Source organism: Oncorhynchus nerka, linkage group LG13, assembly GCF_034236695.1.
Source record: "Oncorhynchus nerka isolate Pitt River linkage group LG13, Oner_Uvic_2.0, whole genome shotgun sequence".
Lineage (NCBI taxonomy): Eukaryota > Metazoa > Chordata > Actinopteri > Salmoniformes > Salmonidae > Oncorhynchus > Oncorhynchus nerka.
Window position 1 is genome coordinate 21870093 of NC_088408.1, and position 13320 is coordinate 21883412.

The window sequence follows — 13320 nt, forward strand, 5'->3', positions numbered from 1 at the left end:
GTGTCCTCTTTACAACACCCACACAGACAGTACAGTAGTCACTCCCTAGCTAACTGATGAGGTCTAAATACACTGTAGAGGTTAGATACAGTGTCCTCTTTACAACACCCACACAGACAGTACAGTAGTCACTCCCTAGCTAACTGATGAGGTCTAAATACACTGTAGAGGTTAGATACAGTGTCCTCTTTACAACACCCACACAGACAGTACAGTAGTCACTCCCTAGCTAACTGATGAGGTCTAAATACACTGTAGAGGTTAGATACAGTGTCCTCTTTACAACACCCACACAGAGACAGTACAGCAGTCACTCCCTAGCTAACTGATGAGGTCTAAATACACTGTAGAGGTTAGATGCAGTGTCCTCTGTAATTATTGGGACAGTGACCCTGTTGTGTGTGATGAGGGACTGACTCTGTTGCTGTATGTGATGAGGAACTGAGTCTGTTGTTGTGTGTGATGATGTACTGAGTCTGTTGCTGTGTGTGATGGGGTACTAAGTCTGTTGTTGTGTGTGATGAGGTACTGAGTCTGTTGCTGTGTGTGATGAGGTACTGGGTCTGTTGCTGTGTGTGATGAGGTACTGACTGTTGTTGTGTGTGACAAGGGACTAACTCTGTTGTTGTGTGTGATGAGGTACTGAGTCTGTTGTTGTGTGAATAGGTACTGAGTGTGTTGTTGTGTGTGACGAGGTACTGAGTGTGTTGTTGTGTGATGAGGTACTGAGTCTGTTGTTGAGTGATGAGGTACTGAGTGTGTTGTTGTGTGATGAGGTACTGAGTCTGTTGTTGAGTGATGAGGCACTGAGTGTGTTGTTGTGTGATGAGGTACTGAGTCTGTTGTTGAGTGATGAGGTACTGAGTGTGTTGTTGTGTGATGAGGAGAAGCTCGGGTTAATATTTTAGAGAGGTTCCTCCCTCACCAAACTGCTCCGCTGACAATAGAAGGCTCCTGTAATAAATGTCTTGGTCTCAAGCCACACACATACAGACACACTACCTCAGCTAGGGATCAGCTAGAAATACAACCTTTCAACTATATTGGTCCAAGCTGAGCCAATACTTCAGTCCAGTCTTCTTTTTATTGAGCTAGCAGCAGAACAACAACATTTCAACCATACTGGTCAGGCAGTCTCACATCCAAGCTGAGCAGACAATCCCTCTGTCAGTCTGCCATCCTTTCTCTTTATTGAGCTAGCAGTCTCACATCCAAGCTGAGCAGACAATCCCTCTGTCAGTCTGCCATCCTTTCTCTTTATTGAGCTAGCAGTCTCACATCCAAGCTGACCAGACAATCCCTCTGTCAGTCTGCCATCCTTTCTCTTTATTGAGCTAGCAGTCCCACATCCAAGCTGAGCAGACAATCCCTCTGTCAGTCTGCCATCCTTTCTCTTTATTGAGCTAGCAGTCCGACATCCAAGCTGAGCAGACAATCCCTCTGTCAGTCTACCATCCTTTCTCTTTATTGAGCTAGCAGTCTCAGCTGAGCAGACAATCCCTCTGTCAGTCTACCATCCTTTCTCTTTATTGAGCTAGCCAAGCTGAGCAGACAATCCCTCTGTCAGTCTGCCATCCTTTCTCTTTATTGAGCTAGCAGTCTCGTATCCAAGCTGAGCAGACAATCCCTCTGTCAGTCTGCCATCCTTTCTCTTTATTGAGCTAGCAGTCTCGTATCCAAGCTGAGCAGACAATCCCTCTGTCAGTCTGCCATCCTTTCTCTTTATTGAGCTAGCAGTCTCGTATCCAAGCTGAGCAGACAATCCATCTGTCAGTCTGCCATCCTTTCTCTTTATTGAGCTAGCAGTCTCGTATCCAAGCTGAGCAGACAATCCCTCTGTCAGTCTGCCATCCTTTCTCTTTATTGAGCTAGCAGTCTCACATCCAAGCTGAGCAGACAATCCCTCTGTCAGTCTGCCATCCTTTCTCCTTATTGAGCTAGTAGTAATACAACATGATCACTGAGCATCCTAACCTTTTGTCAGAGGGGAGTATGTGTCCAATCAGAACCAGGTGATGTGTGACTGCTGACACAGTGAACTCTCTATGTGAAGGCAATGGGTCTTTTGACCCACTGGGAATGTGATGAAAGAAATACAAGCTGAAATAAATAATTCTCTCTACTATTATTCTGACATTTCACATTCTCAAAATAAAGTGGTGATCCTAACTGACCTAAGACAAGTAATTTTTACGTGGGGCTTAAATGTCAGGAATTGTGAATCACTGAGTTTAAATGTATTTGGCTAAAGTGTATGTAAACTTACAACTTCAACTGTAACAATACCAGTCGAAAGTTTGGACACAGCTACTCATTCAAGGGTTTTTCTCTATTTTTACTATTTTCTACATTGTAGAATAATAGTGAATACATCAAAACTATGAAATAACACATCTGGAATCATGTAGTAAGCAAAAAAGTGTTAAACAAATCAAATTATTAATTACTCTTGGCATTCTCTCAACCAGCTTCATGAGGAATGCTTTTCCAACAGTCTTGAAGGAGTTCCCACATATGCTGAGCACTTGTTGGCTGCTTTTCCTTCATTCTGCGGTTCAACTCATCGTAGACCATCTCAATTGGGTTGAGGTCAGGTGATTGTGGAGGCCAGGTCATCTGATTCAGCACTCCATCACTCTCCTTCTTGGTGAAATAGCCCTTACACAGCCTGGGGGTATGTTTTGGGGTTATTGTCCTGTTGAGAAAACAATGATAGTCCCACTAAGTGCAAACCAGAAGGGATGGTGTATTGCTGCAGAATACTGTGGTGGCCATGCTGGATAAGTGTGCCTTCAATTCTAAATAAAACACAGACAGTGTCACCAGCAAAGCTCCCCCACACCATAACACTTCCATGTTTCACGGTAGGAACCACACATGCTAAGATCATCCGTTCACCTACTCTGCGTCTCACAAAGACACAGCGGTTTGATGAGTCTCCTATTTGGACTCATCAAACCAATTTGGACTCATCAGACCAAAGGACATATTTGCACCGGTTTAATGTCTGTTGCTCGTGTTTCTTGGCTCAAGCAAGTCTCTTCTTATTATTGGTGTCCTTAACCTTTCTAGGGCAGGCGTTCCGCTAGCGGAACTCCTCCACAACATTCCGCTGACATTCAAATATATTTTTTTGAAATATGTAACTTTCACACATTAACAAGTCCAATACAGCAAATGAAAGATAAACATCTTGGTCATCTACCCATCGTGTCCGATTTCAAAAATGCTTTACAGCGAAAACACAACATATGATTATGAGTCACAAAAAGTAGAAATATAGATAAAAATTAATCACTAACCTTTGATGACCTTCATCAGATGACACTCATAGGACATCATGTTGCACAATACATGTATGTTTTGTTCGATAATGTGCATATTTATATCCAAAAATCTCAGTTTACATTGGCGCGTTACGTGCAGTAATGTTTTGATTCCAAAACATCTGGTGATTTTGCAGAAATACTCATAATAAACATTGATAAAAGATACAACTGTTATTCACAGAATTAAAGATAGACTTCTCCTTAATGCAACCACTGTCAGATTTTTAAAAACTTTACGGAAAAAGCATAATCTGAGAACGCGCTCAGATCCCAATCCAGACAGAGGAATATCCGCCATTTTTGAGTCAACAGAAGTTAGAAACAACACCATAAATATTTACTTACCTTTGATGATCTTCTTCAGAAGGCACTCCCAGGAATCCGAGTTCGACAATAAATGACTGATTTGTTCCAGAAAGTCCATCATTTATGTCCAAATAGCCACTTGTTGTTAGCGTGTTCAGCCCAGTGATCCATCTTCATGAGGCGCAGGCACTTCATCCAGACAAAAACTTGAAATGTTCTGTTACAGTCCTTTAGAAACATGTCAAACAATGTATGGAATCAATCTTTAGGATGTTTTTAACATAAAACATCAATAATGTTCCAACCGGAGAATTCCTTTGTCTTCAGAAAAGCACTGGAACGAGAGGTAACTCTGTCGGGAGCGCGCGTCATGAGCCCAAGGCACTCTGCCAGACCACTGACTCAAACAGGTCTCATGAGCCCCTCTTTTATAGTAGAATCCTCATTCAAATTTCTAAAGACGGTTGACATCTAGTGGAAGCCGTAGGAAATGCAACTTTATCCATACCTCAATGTGTATTCGGTAGGCCAAGCTTTGAAAAACTACAAACCTCAGATGTCCCACTTCCTGGTTGGATTTTTCTCAGGTTTTCACCTGCCATATGAGTGCTGTTATACTCACAGACATTATTCAAACAGTTTTAGAAACTTCAGAGTGTTTTCTATCCAATACTAATAATAATATGCATATATCAGCATCTGGGACAGAGTAGGAGGCAGTTCACTCTGGGCACGCTATTCATTCAAAAGTGAAAATGCTGCCCCCTATCCCAAAAACGTTTTAAGTAGTGGTTTCTTTGCAGCAATTGGACCATGAAGGCCTGATTCACGTGGTCTCCTCTGAACAGTTGATGCTAAGATGTGTCTGTTACTTGAACTCTTTGAATAATTTATTTGGGCTGCAATCCCAGGTGCAGTTCACTTTAATAAACGTATCCTCTGCAGCAGAGGTAACTCTGGGTCTTCCTTTCCTGTGGCGGTCCTCATGAGAGACAGTTTCATCATAGCGCTTGATGGTTTTTGCGACTGCACTTGAAGAAACGTTCAAAGTTCTTGACATTTTCCATATTGACTGACCTTCATGTCTTAAAGTAATGATGGACTGTTGTTTCTCTTTGCTTATTTGAGCTGTTCTTGCCATAATATGGACTTGGTCTTTTACCAAATAGGGCTATCTTCTGTATACCCCCCTAACCTGTCACAACACAACTGATTGGCTCAAACACATTAAGAAGGAAAGAAATTCCACAAATTAACTTTTAACAAGGCACACCTGTTAATTGAAATGCATTCCAGGTGATTACCTCATGAAGCTGGTTGAGAGTATGCCAAGAGTGTGCAAAGCTGTCATCAAGGCAAAGGGTGGCTACTTTGAAGAATCTCCAATATAATATATATTTTGATTTGTTGAACACTTTTTTGGTTACTACATGATTCCATGTGTTATTTCATAGTTTTGATGTCTTCACTATTATTCTACAATGTAGAAAATAGTCCAAAATAAATATGATAATGAGTGCGAATGAATGAAAATGTGTGTCCAAACTTTTGGCTGGTACTGTAGCTTCCACAGATCACACAGACACAAAGAATTAGAGAACAAATCAAACATCGATAAACTACCATATCCGTGAGGCGAAATAACACAATGTTCACAGCAGCAGGTTTGTGGCCTGTTGCCATGAGAAAAGGTCAATAACTGGAGCTCAAACAACGTTGTAAATACCACTAATATTTGCCTGTTTATTTATCTTCCCACACTGTTCGTCCTGTAACTATTTTCACATTGCTAAAACAGTGTACATGTCGCTGATAATATAAAGCTTGAAATGCCTTTATCTTTTTTTAAACCGTTTTGAGTGCAAAGTTTACTGGTAATTTCTAATAGTTTTTGGTTGATGTTATTAAATGAGTTTCTTCTCACTTTTATTTATGACTTATTTCCCATGCCAATAAAGCCCCGTTGAAATGAATTGAAAGAGAGGGCAAGAGAGCAGGTTAGAAAGGGAAAGACACAGACAAACAGACAGATGGAGAAACAGGGAGAGAGAGGGGAAAGCCAGGATAGACGTGGGACCAGGTAGAGAGAGGGGAAAGCCAGGATAGACGTGGGACCAGGTAGAGAGAGGGGAAAGCCAGGATAGACGTGGGACCAGGTAGAGAGAGGGGAAAGCCAGGATAGACGTGGGACCAGGTAGAGAGAGGGGAAAGCCAGGATAGACGTGGGACCAGGTAGAGAGAGGGGAAAGCCAGGATAGACGTGGGACCAGGTAGAGAGAGGGGAAAGCCAGGATAGACGTGGGACCAGGTAGAGAGAGGGGAAAGCCAGGATAGACGTGGGACCAGGTAGAGAGAGGGGAAAGCCAGGATAGACGTGGGACCAGGTAGAGAGAGGGGAAAGCCAGGATAGACGTGGGACCAGGTAGAGAGAGGGGAAAGCCAGGATAGGCGTGGGACCAGGTAGAGAGAGGGAGCCAGGATAGACGTGGGACCAGGTGGGACCAGGTAGACGTGGGACCAGGAAAGCCAGGGGAAAGCCAGGATAGACGTGGGACCAGGTAGAGAGAGGGAAAGCCAGGATAGACGTGGGACCAGGTAGAGAGAGGGGAAAGCCAGGATAGACGTGGGACCAGGTAGAGAGAGGGAAAGCCAGGAGACGTGGGACCAGGTGGGACCAGGTAGACGTGGGGGAGGTAGAGAGGGAAAGCCAGGATAACGTGGGACCAGGTAGAGAGAGGGGAAAGCCAGGATAGACGTGGGGGCAGGTAGAGAGAGGGGAAAGCCAGGATAAACGTGGGACCAGGTAGAGAGAGGGGAAAGCCAGGATAGACGTGGGACCAGGTAGAGAGAGGGGAAAGCCAGGATAAACGTGGGACCAGGTAGAGAGAGGGGAAAGCCAGGATAGACGTGGGACCAGGTAGAGAGAGGGGAAAGCCAGGATAGACATGGGACCAGGTAGAGAGAGGGAAAGCCAGGATAGACGTGGGACCAGGTAGAGAGAGGGGAAAGCCAGGATAGACGTGGGACCAGGTAGAGAGGGGAAAGCCAGGATAAATGTGGGGGCAGGTAGAGAGAGGGAAAGCCAGGATAGACGTGGGACCAGGTAGAGAGAGGGAAAGCCAGGATAGATGTGGGGGCAGGTAGAGAGAGGGAAAGCCAGGATAAACGTGGGACCAGGTAGAGAGAGGGAAAAGCCAGGATAAACGTGGGACCAGGTAGAGAGAGGGGAAAGCCAGGATAAACGTGGGACCAGGTAGAGAGAGGGGAAAGCCAGGATAGACGTGGGACCAGGTAGAGAGAGGGGAAAGCCAGGATAAACGTGGGACCAGGTAGAGAGAGGGGAAAGCCAGGATAGACGTGGGACCAGGTAGAGAGAGGGGAAAGCCAGGATAAATGTGGGGACAGGGAGAGAGAGGGGAAAGCCAGGATAAACGTGGGACCAGGTAGAGAGAGGGGAAAGCCAGGATAAACGTGGGACCAGGTAGAGAGAGGGGAAAGCCAGGATAAATGTGGGGGCAGGTAGAGAGAGGGGAAAGCCAGGGTAGACGTGGGACCAGGTAGAGAGAGGGGAAAGCCAGGATAAATGTGGGGGCAGGTAGAGAGAGGGGAAAACCAGGATAGACGTGGGACCAGGTAGAGAGAGGGGAAAGCCAGGATAGACGTGGGACCAGGTAGAGAGAGGGGAAAGCCACGGTAGACGTGGGACCAGGTAGAGAGAGGGGAAAGCCAGGATAGACGTGGGACCAGGTAGAGAGAGGGGAAAGCCAGGATAGACGTGGGACCAGGTATAAAACATAGGAAAGAGGGGAAATCGAGAAAGAGTGAGAGAGAAAAGAAACCCTGCCATGGTTTGGTTGCATACTGGGCCCCTCCCCCCACCTCTCTCTCTCTTTTGCATTCTCTCTCTCTCTCTCTCATTCTAATCCTTAAAGAGACACACCTTCATTTGTGTGTGTGAGAGAGAGAGTGTATTTGTGTGTGTGTGTCCGTGTGCGTGTGTGTGTGTGTCCGTGTGCGTGTGTGTGTGTACGTGTGTGTGTTCGTGTGCGTGTGTGTGTCCGTGTGCGTGTGTGTCCGTGTGCGTATGTGTGTGTCCGTGTGCGTGTGTGTCCGTGTGTGCGTATGTGTGTGTCCGTGTGCGTGTGTGTCCGTGTGCGTCCGTGTGCGTATGTGTGTGTCCGTGTGCGTGTGTGTCCGTGTGCGTCCGTGTGCGTATGTGTGTGTCCGTGTGCATGTGTGTCCGTGTGCGTATGTGTGTGTCCGTGTGCGTGTGTGTCCATGTGCGTATGTGTGTGTCCGTGTGCGTGTGTGTCCGTGTGCGTATGTGTGTGTCCGTGTGCGTGTGTGTCCGTGTGCGTGTGTGTCCGTGTGCGTATGTGTGTGTCCGTGTGCGTGTGTGTCCATGTGCGTATGTGTGTGTCCGTATGTGTGTGTCCGTGTGTGTCCGTGTGCGTATGTGTGTGTCCGTGTGCGTATGTGTGTGTCCGTGTGTGTCCGTGCGTATGTGTGTGTCCGTGTGCGTATGTGTGTGTGTCCGTGTGCGTATGTGTGTGTCCGTGTGTGTCCGTGTGCGTATGTGTGTGTCCGTGTGCGTATGTGTGTGTGTCCGTGTGCGTGTGTGTGTGTGTCGGAGTGCTAACAGCCAGTCCATTAAAATACTGCAGGGGAATAGCCTTCTATGAGATGGAGGGAGAGAAAGAGGTAGAGAGTAGATAGGGAGAGAGAGAAAGAGAGGGAGAGAGAGAGAGAGAGGGAGGATAGGGAGAGAGGGGGGTGGAAAGAGATAGGGAGGATAGCGAGAGAGAGAGAGACAGAGAGAGAGAGGGAAAGAAATAGGGAGGATAGGAGAGAGAGAGAGAGAGAGAGAGAGAGAGAGACAGAGGAGAGAGAGACAGAGAGAGAGAGAGAGAGAGAGAGAGAGAGAGAGAGAGAGAGAGAGAGAGAGAGACAGAGAGAGAGAGAGAGCGAGAGAGAGAGAGAGAGAGATTGAAAGAGATAGGGAGGATAGGGAGAGAGAGCGAGGGAGAGGGAGACAGGGAAAGAGAGAGAGAGGATAGGGAGAGAGAGAGACAGAGAGGGAGAGGGAGACAGGGAAAGAGAGAGGGAGGATAGGGAGAGAAAGAGAGAGAGGGAGGGAGACAGGGAAAGAGAGAGGGAGGATAGGGAGAGAGAGAGATGAAGTGACACAGGAGAGACAGCGGAGGGAGAGTAAGGGGAGGATAGGGAGAGAGGGACAGAGGGTGAGAGTGTAAGGGCCAGGGAAGTGATCGGGAGGGAGGAAAGTGTGTGTGTGTGTGTGTGTGTGTGTGTGTGTGTGTGTGTGTGTGTGTGTGTGTGTGTGTGTGTGTCCTCGCAGCTGTGTCTAAGCTGATCTCTGGTCAGGTTCAACGGCGCTCTCCAAGGTCAGAGACCAGGGAGCTGTGGAATTGGGCAGGAGTGACAGATCCATTGCTTCTGTCGCCAGTCAAACCCCTGTCACAGCTGATTTTTCAAGAGCTCTCATATGGGGGAGGGGCAACATCAGGCTTAGAACAGACACCTTTTGCTTGTGCTGTTAAATCCACATACAGAAACGTTCATTCCTAACTGCTACATTCATTCTCTCACCACTATATTAATTGTCACACACGCACGCACGCACGCACGCACGCACGCACGCACGCACGCACGCACGCACGCACGCACACACACACCATCACTGCTGTGAATGGCTCACACACACACAGCATCAATCACTCAGTCACTGTCAGTCACATCGCTAATGACGCAGTCATCACAGGCGCAGAATTACGAACACACATATATACAGTTTGAGAAATTCATCATTAAATGATAGCCTCACTTTACAGAAGACATAACAAAGTGTACAAAGTCTACACTTAGACAAAACGGTTCCAAAATGGTTCTGCGGCTGTCCTCATAGGAGAACCCTTTTAGGTTCCACCCTCTGTGGAAAGGGTTCTTTTTGTTGTTGTTGAACTTTTACCCCTTTTTCTCCCCCATTGGTAGTTACAGTCTTGTCACATCACTGCAACTCACCTACAAACTGACGATAGACTAAACACAACCCTGCAAAGCCTCACTGCTTGTTGACACACTGCTCGCTTAAACTGGAAGACAGTCACACCAATGTGTCAGAGGAAACACCATCCAGCTGGCGACTGAGGTCAGCTTGCAGGCACCAGATCGCCACAAAGGATCGGTAGATGGGACAAGGAAGTCCCGGCCGGCAAAACCCTTCCTTGTGGGCAGCCTCATTGATCCCAAAAAGGTTCTATCTGGAACCAAAAGGGGTTCTTCAAAGGGTTCTCCTATGGGGACGGCCAGGGAAACCGTTTAATGGTTCAAGAAAGCACCATTTCTTCCCAAGAGTGTACAAACTGTTTGTTATCAAGGCTGTTCAATTAAAGCTACTACTGTCTCAAAGCACTATACAATGACAACGAATGGGCCGAGTGGGAAAGGAGGAGAAATGGCAGCCTTACCCATAATCGTCCAACGAGTACATGGCCTAGGAGAGAAAGAGGAGAGATGCAAAGAGGGAGGAGAGGATAGAGAGGAAGAAGAGGAGGACGAGGGATACGGATCTGACGACTGTCAAACAGGAGGCACATGCTGCTCCTCGCACCCCTGACACATACAGAGAGAGAGAGAGAGAGAGAGAGAGAGAGAGAGAGAGAGAGAGAGAGAGAGAGAGAGAGAGAGAGAGAGAGAGAGAGAGAGAGAGAGGAGAGAGAGAGAGAGAGAGACAGAGAGAGAGAGAGAGAGAGGAGAGAGAGAGAGAGAGAGAGAGACAGAGAGAGAGAGAGAGAGAGAGAGAGAGAGAGAGAGAGACAGAGAGAGAGAGAGAGAGAGAGAGAGAGAGAGAGAGAGAGAGAGAGAGACAGAGACAGAGACAGAGAGAGAGAGAGAGAGAGAGAGAGAGAGAGAGAGAGAGAGAGAGAGAGAGAGAGAGAGAGAGAGAGAGGTAACTTACACACAGCTGTGAACGATCTGAGAGACAAGGCAAGAAGGCAAGGCAAGATTCTTTGCCATCAAAAGGAACATAAATTTCAACATACCAATTAGGATCTGGCTAAAAATACTTGAATCAGTCATAGAGCCCATTGCCCTTTACGGTTGTGAGGTCTGGGGTCCGCTAACCAACCAAGACTTCACAAAATGGGACAAACACCAAATTGAGACTCTGCATACAGAATTCTGCGAAAATATCCTCTGTGTACAACGTAAAACACCAAATAATGCATGCAGAGCATAATTAGGCCGATACCCACTAATGATCAAAATCCAGAAAAGAGCTGTTAAATTCTACAACCACCTAAAAGGAAGCGATTCCCAAACCTTCCATAACAAAGCCATCACCTACAGAGAGATGAACCTAGAGAAGAGTCCCCTAAGCAAGCTGGTCATGGGGCTCTGTTCAAAAACACAAACACACCCCACAGAGCCCCAGGACAGCAGCACAATTAGACCCAACCAAATCATGAGAAAACAAAAAGATAATTACTTGACACATTGGAAAGAATTAACAAAAAAACAGAGCAAACTAGAATGCTATTTGGCCCTAAGCAGAGAGTACACAGTGGCAGAATACCTGACCAATGTGACTGACCCAAAATTAAGGAAAGCTTTGACTATGTACAGACTCAGTGAGCATAGCCTTGCTATTGAGAAAGGCCGCCATAGGCAGACATGGCTCTCAAGAGAAGACAGGCTATGTGCTCACTGCCCACAAAATGAGGTGGAAACTGAGCTGCACTTCCTAACCTCCTGCCCAATGTATGACCATATTAGAGAGACATATTTCCCACAGATTACACAGATCCACAAAGAATTCGAAAACAAATCCAATTTTGAAAAACTCCCATATCTACTGGGTGAAATTCCACAGTGTGCTATCACAGCAGCAAGATTTATGACCTGTTGCCACGAGAAAAGGGCAACCAGTGAAGAACAAACACCATTGTAAATACAACCCATATTTATGCTTATTTATTTTATCTTATGTCCTTTAACCATTTGTCATTGTTAAAACACTGTATATATATATATAACATTACATTTGTAATGTCTTTACTGTTTTGAAACTTCTGTATGTGTAATGTTTACTGTTAATTTTTATTGTTTATTTCACTTTATATATTCACTTTATATATTATCTACCTCACTTGCTTTGGCAATGTTAACACATGTTTCCCATGCCAATAAAGCCCTTGAATTGAATTGAGTGAGAGAGAGTGAGAGAGAGGAGACAAAGAGAGAGAGGACACAAAGAGAGAGAGGAAGTGAAGGAGGGAGTCCAAAGATCTGTGACGTCCCCTGTCTTCTTGGGTAACTCAGACAAGCTCTCAGGGGATTGAACGGAAGTGGCACACACACACTCTCTCTCTCTCTCTGACACATAGGCATACAGTAGAGGCTGAAACACACACACACTCTCTCTCTCTCTCTCTCTGACACATAGACATACAGTAGAGGCTGAAACACACACACTCTCTCTCTCTCTGACACATAGACATACAGTAGAGGCTGAAAAACACACACTCTCTCTCTCTCTGACACATAGGCATACAGTAGAGGCTGAAAACACACACACACTCTCTCTGACACATAGGCATACAGTAGAGGCTGAAACACACACACTCTCTGACACATAAGCATACAGTAGAGGCTAAAACACACACACACTCTCTCTCTCTCTGACACATAGACATACAGTAGAGGCTGAAACACACACACTCTCTCTCTCTGACACATAGACATACAGTAGAGGCTGAAACACACACACTCTCTCTCTCTCTGACACATAGACATACAGCAGAGGCTGAAACACACACACTCTCTCTCTCTCTGACACATAGGCATACAGTAGAGGCTGAAACACACACTCTCTCTCTCTGACACATAGACATACAGTAGAGGCTGAAACACACACACTCTCTCTCTCTGACACATAGGCATACAGTAGAGGCTGAAACACACACACTCTCTCTCTCTCTCTGACACATAGGCATACAGTAGAGGCTGAAACACACACTCTCTCTCTCTGACACATAGGCATACAGTAGAGGCTGAAACACACACACTCTCTCTCTCTCTGACACATAGGCATACAGTAGAGGCTGAAATACACACACACTCTCTCTCTCTGACACATAGGCATACAGTAGAGGCTGAAACACACACACACACTCTCTCTCTCTGACACATAGGCATACAGTAGAGGCTGAAACACACACACACTCTCTCTCTGACACATAGGCATACAGTAGAGGCTGAAACACACACTCTCTCTCTCTCTGACACATAGGCATACAGTAGAGTGTACACTCTCTCTCTCTGACACATAGGCATACAGTAGAGGATGAAACACACACACACTCTCTCTCTCTGACACATAGGCATACAGTAGAGGCTGAAACACACACACACACACACACACACACACACACTCTCTGACACATAGGCATACAGTAGAGGCTGAAACACACACTCTCTCTCTCTGACACATAGGCATACAGTAGAGGCTGAAACACACACTCTCTCTCTCTGACACATAGACATACAGTAGAGGCTGAAACACACACACACACACTCTCTCTGACACATAGGCATACAGTAGAGGCTGAAACACACACTCTCTCTCTCTGACACATAGGCATACAGTAGAGGCTGAAACACACAC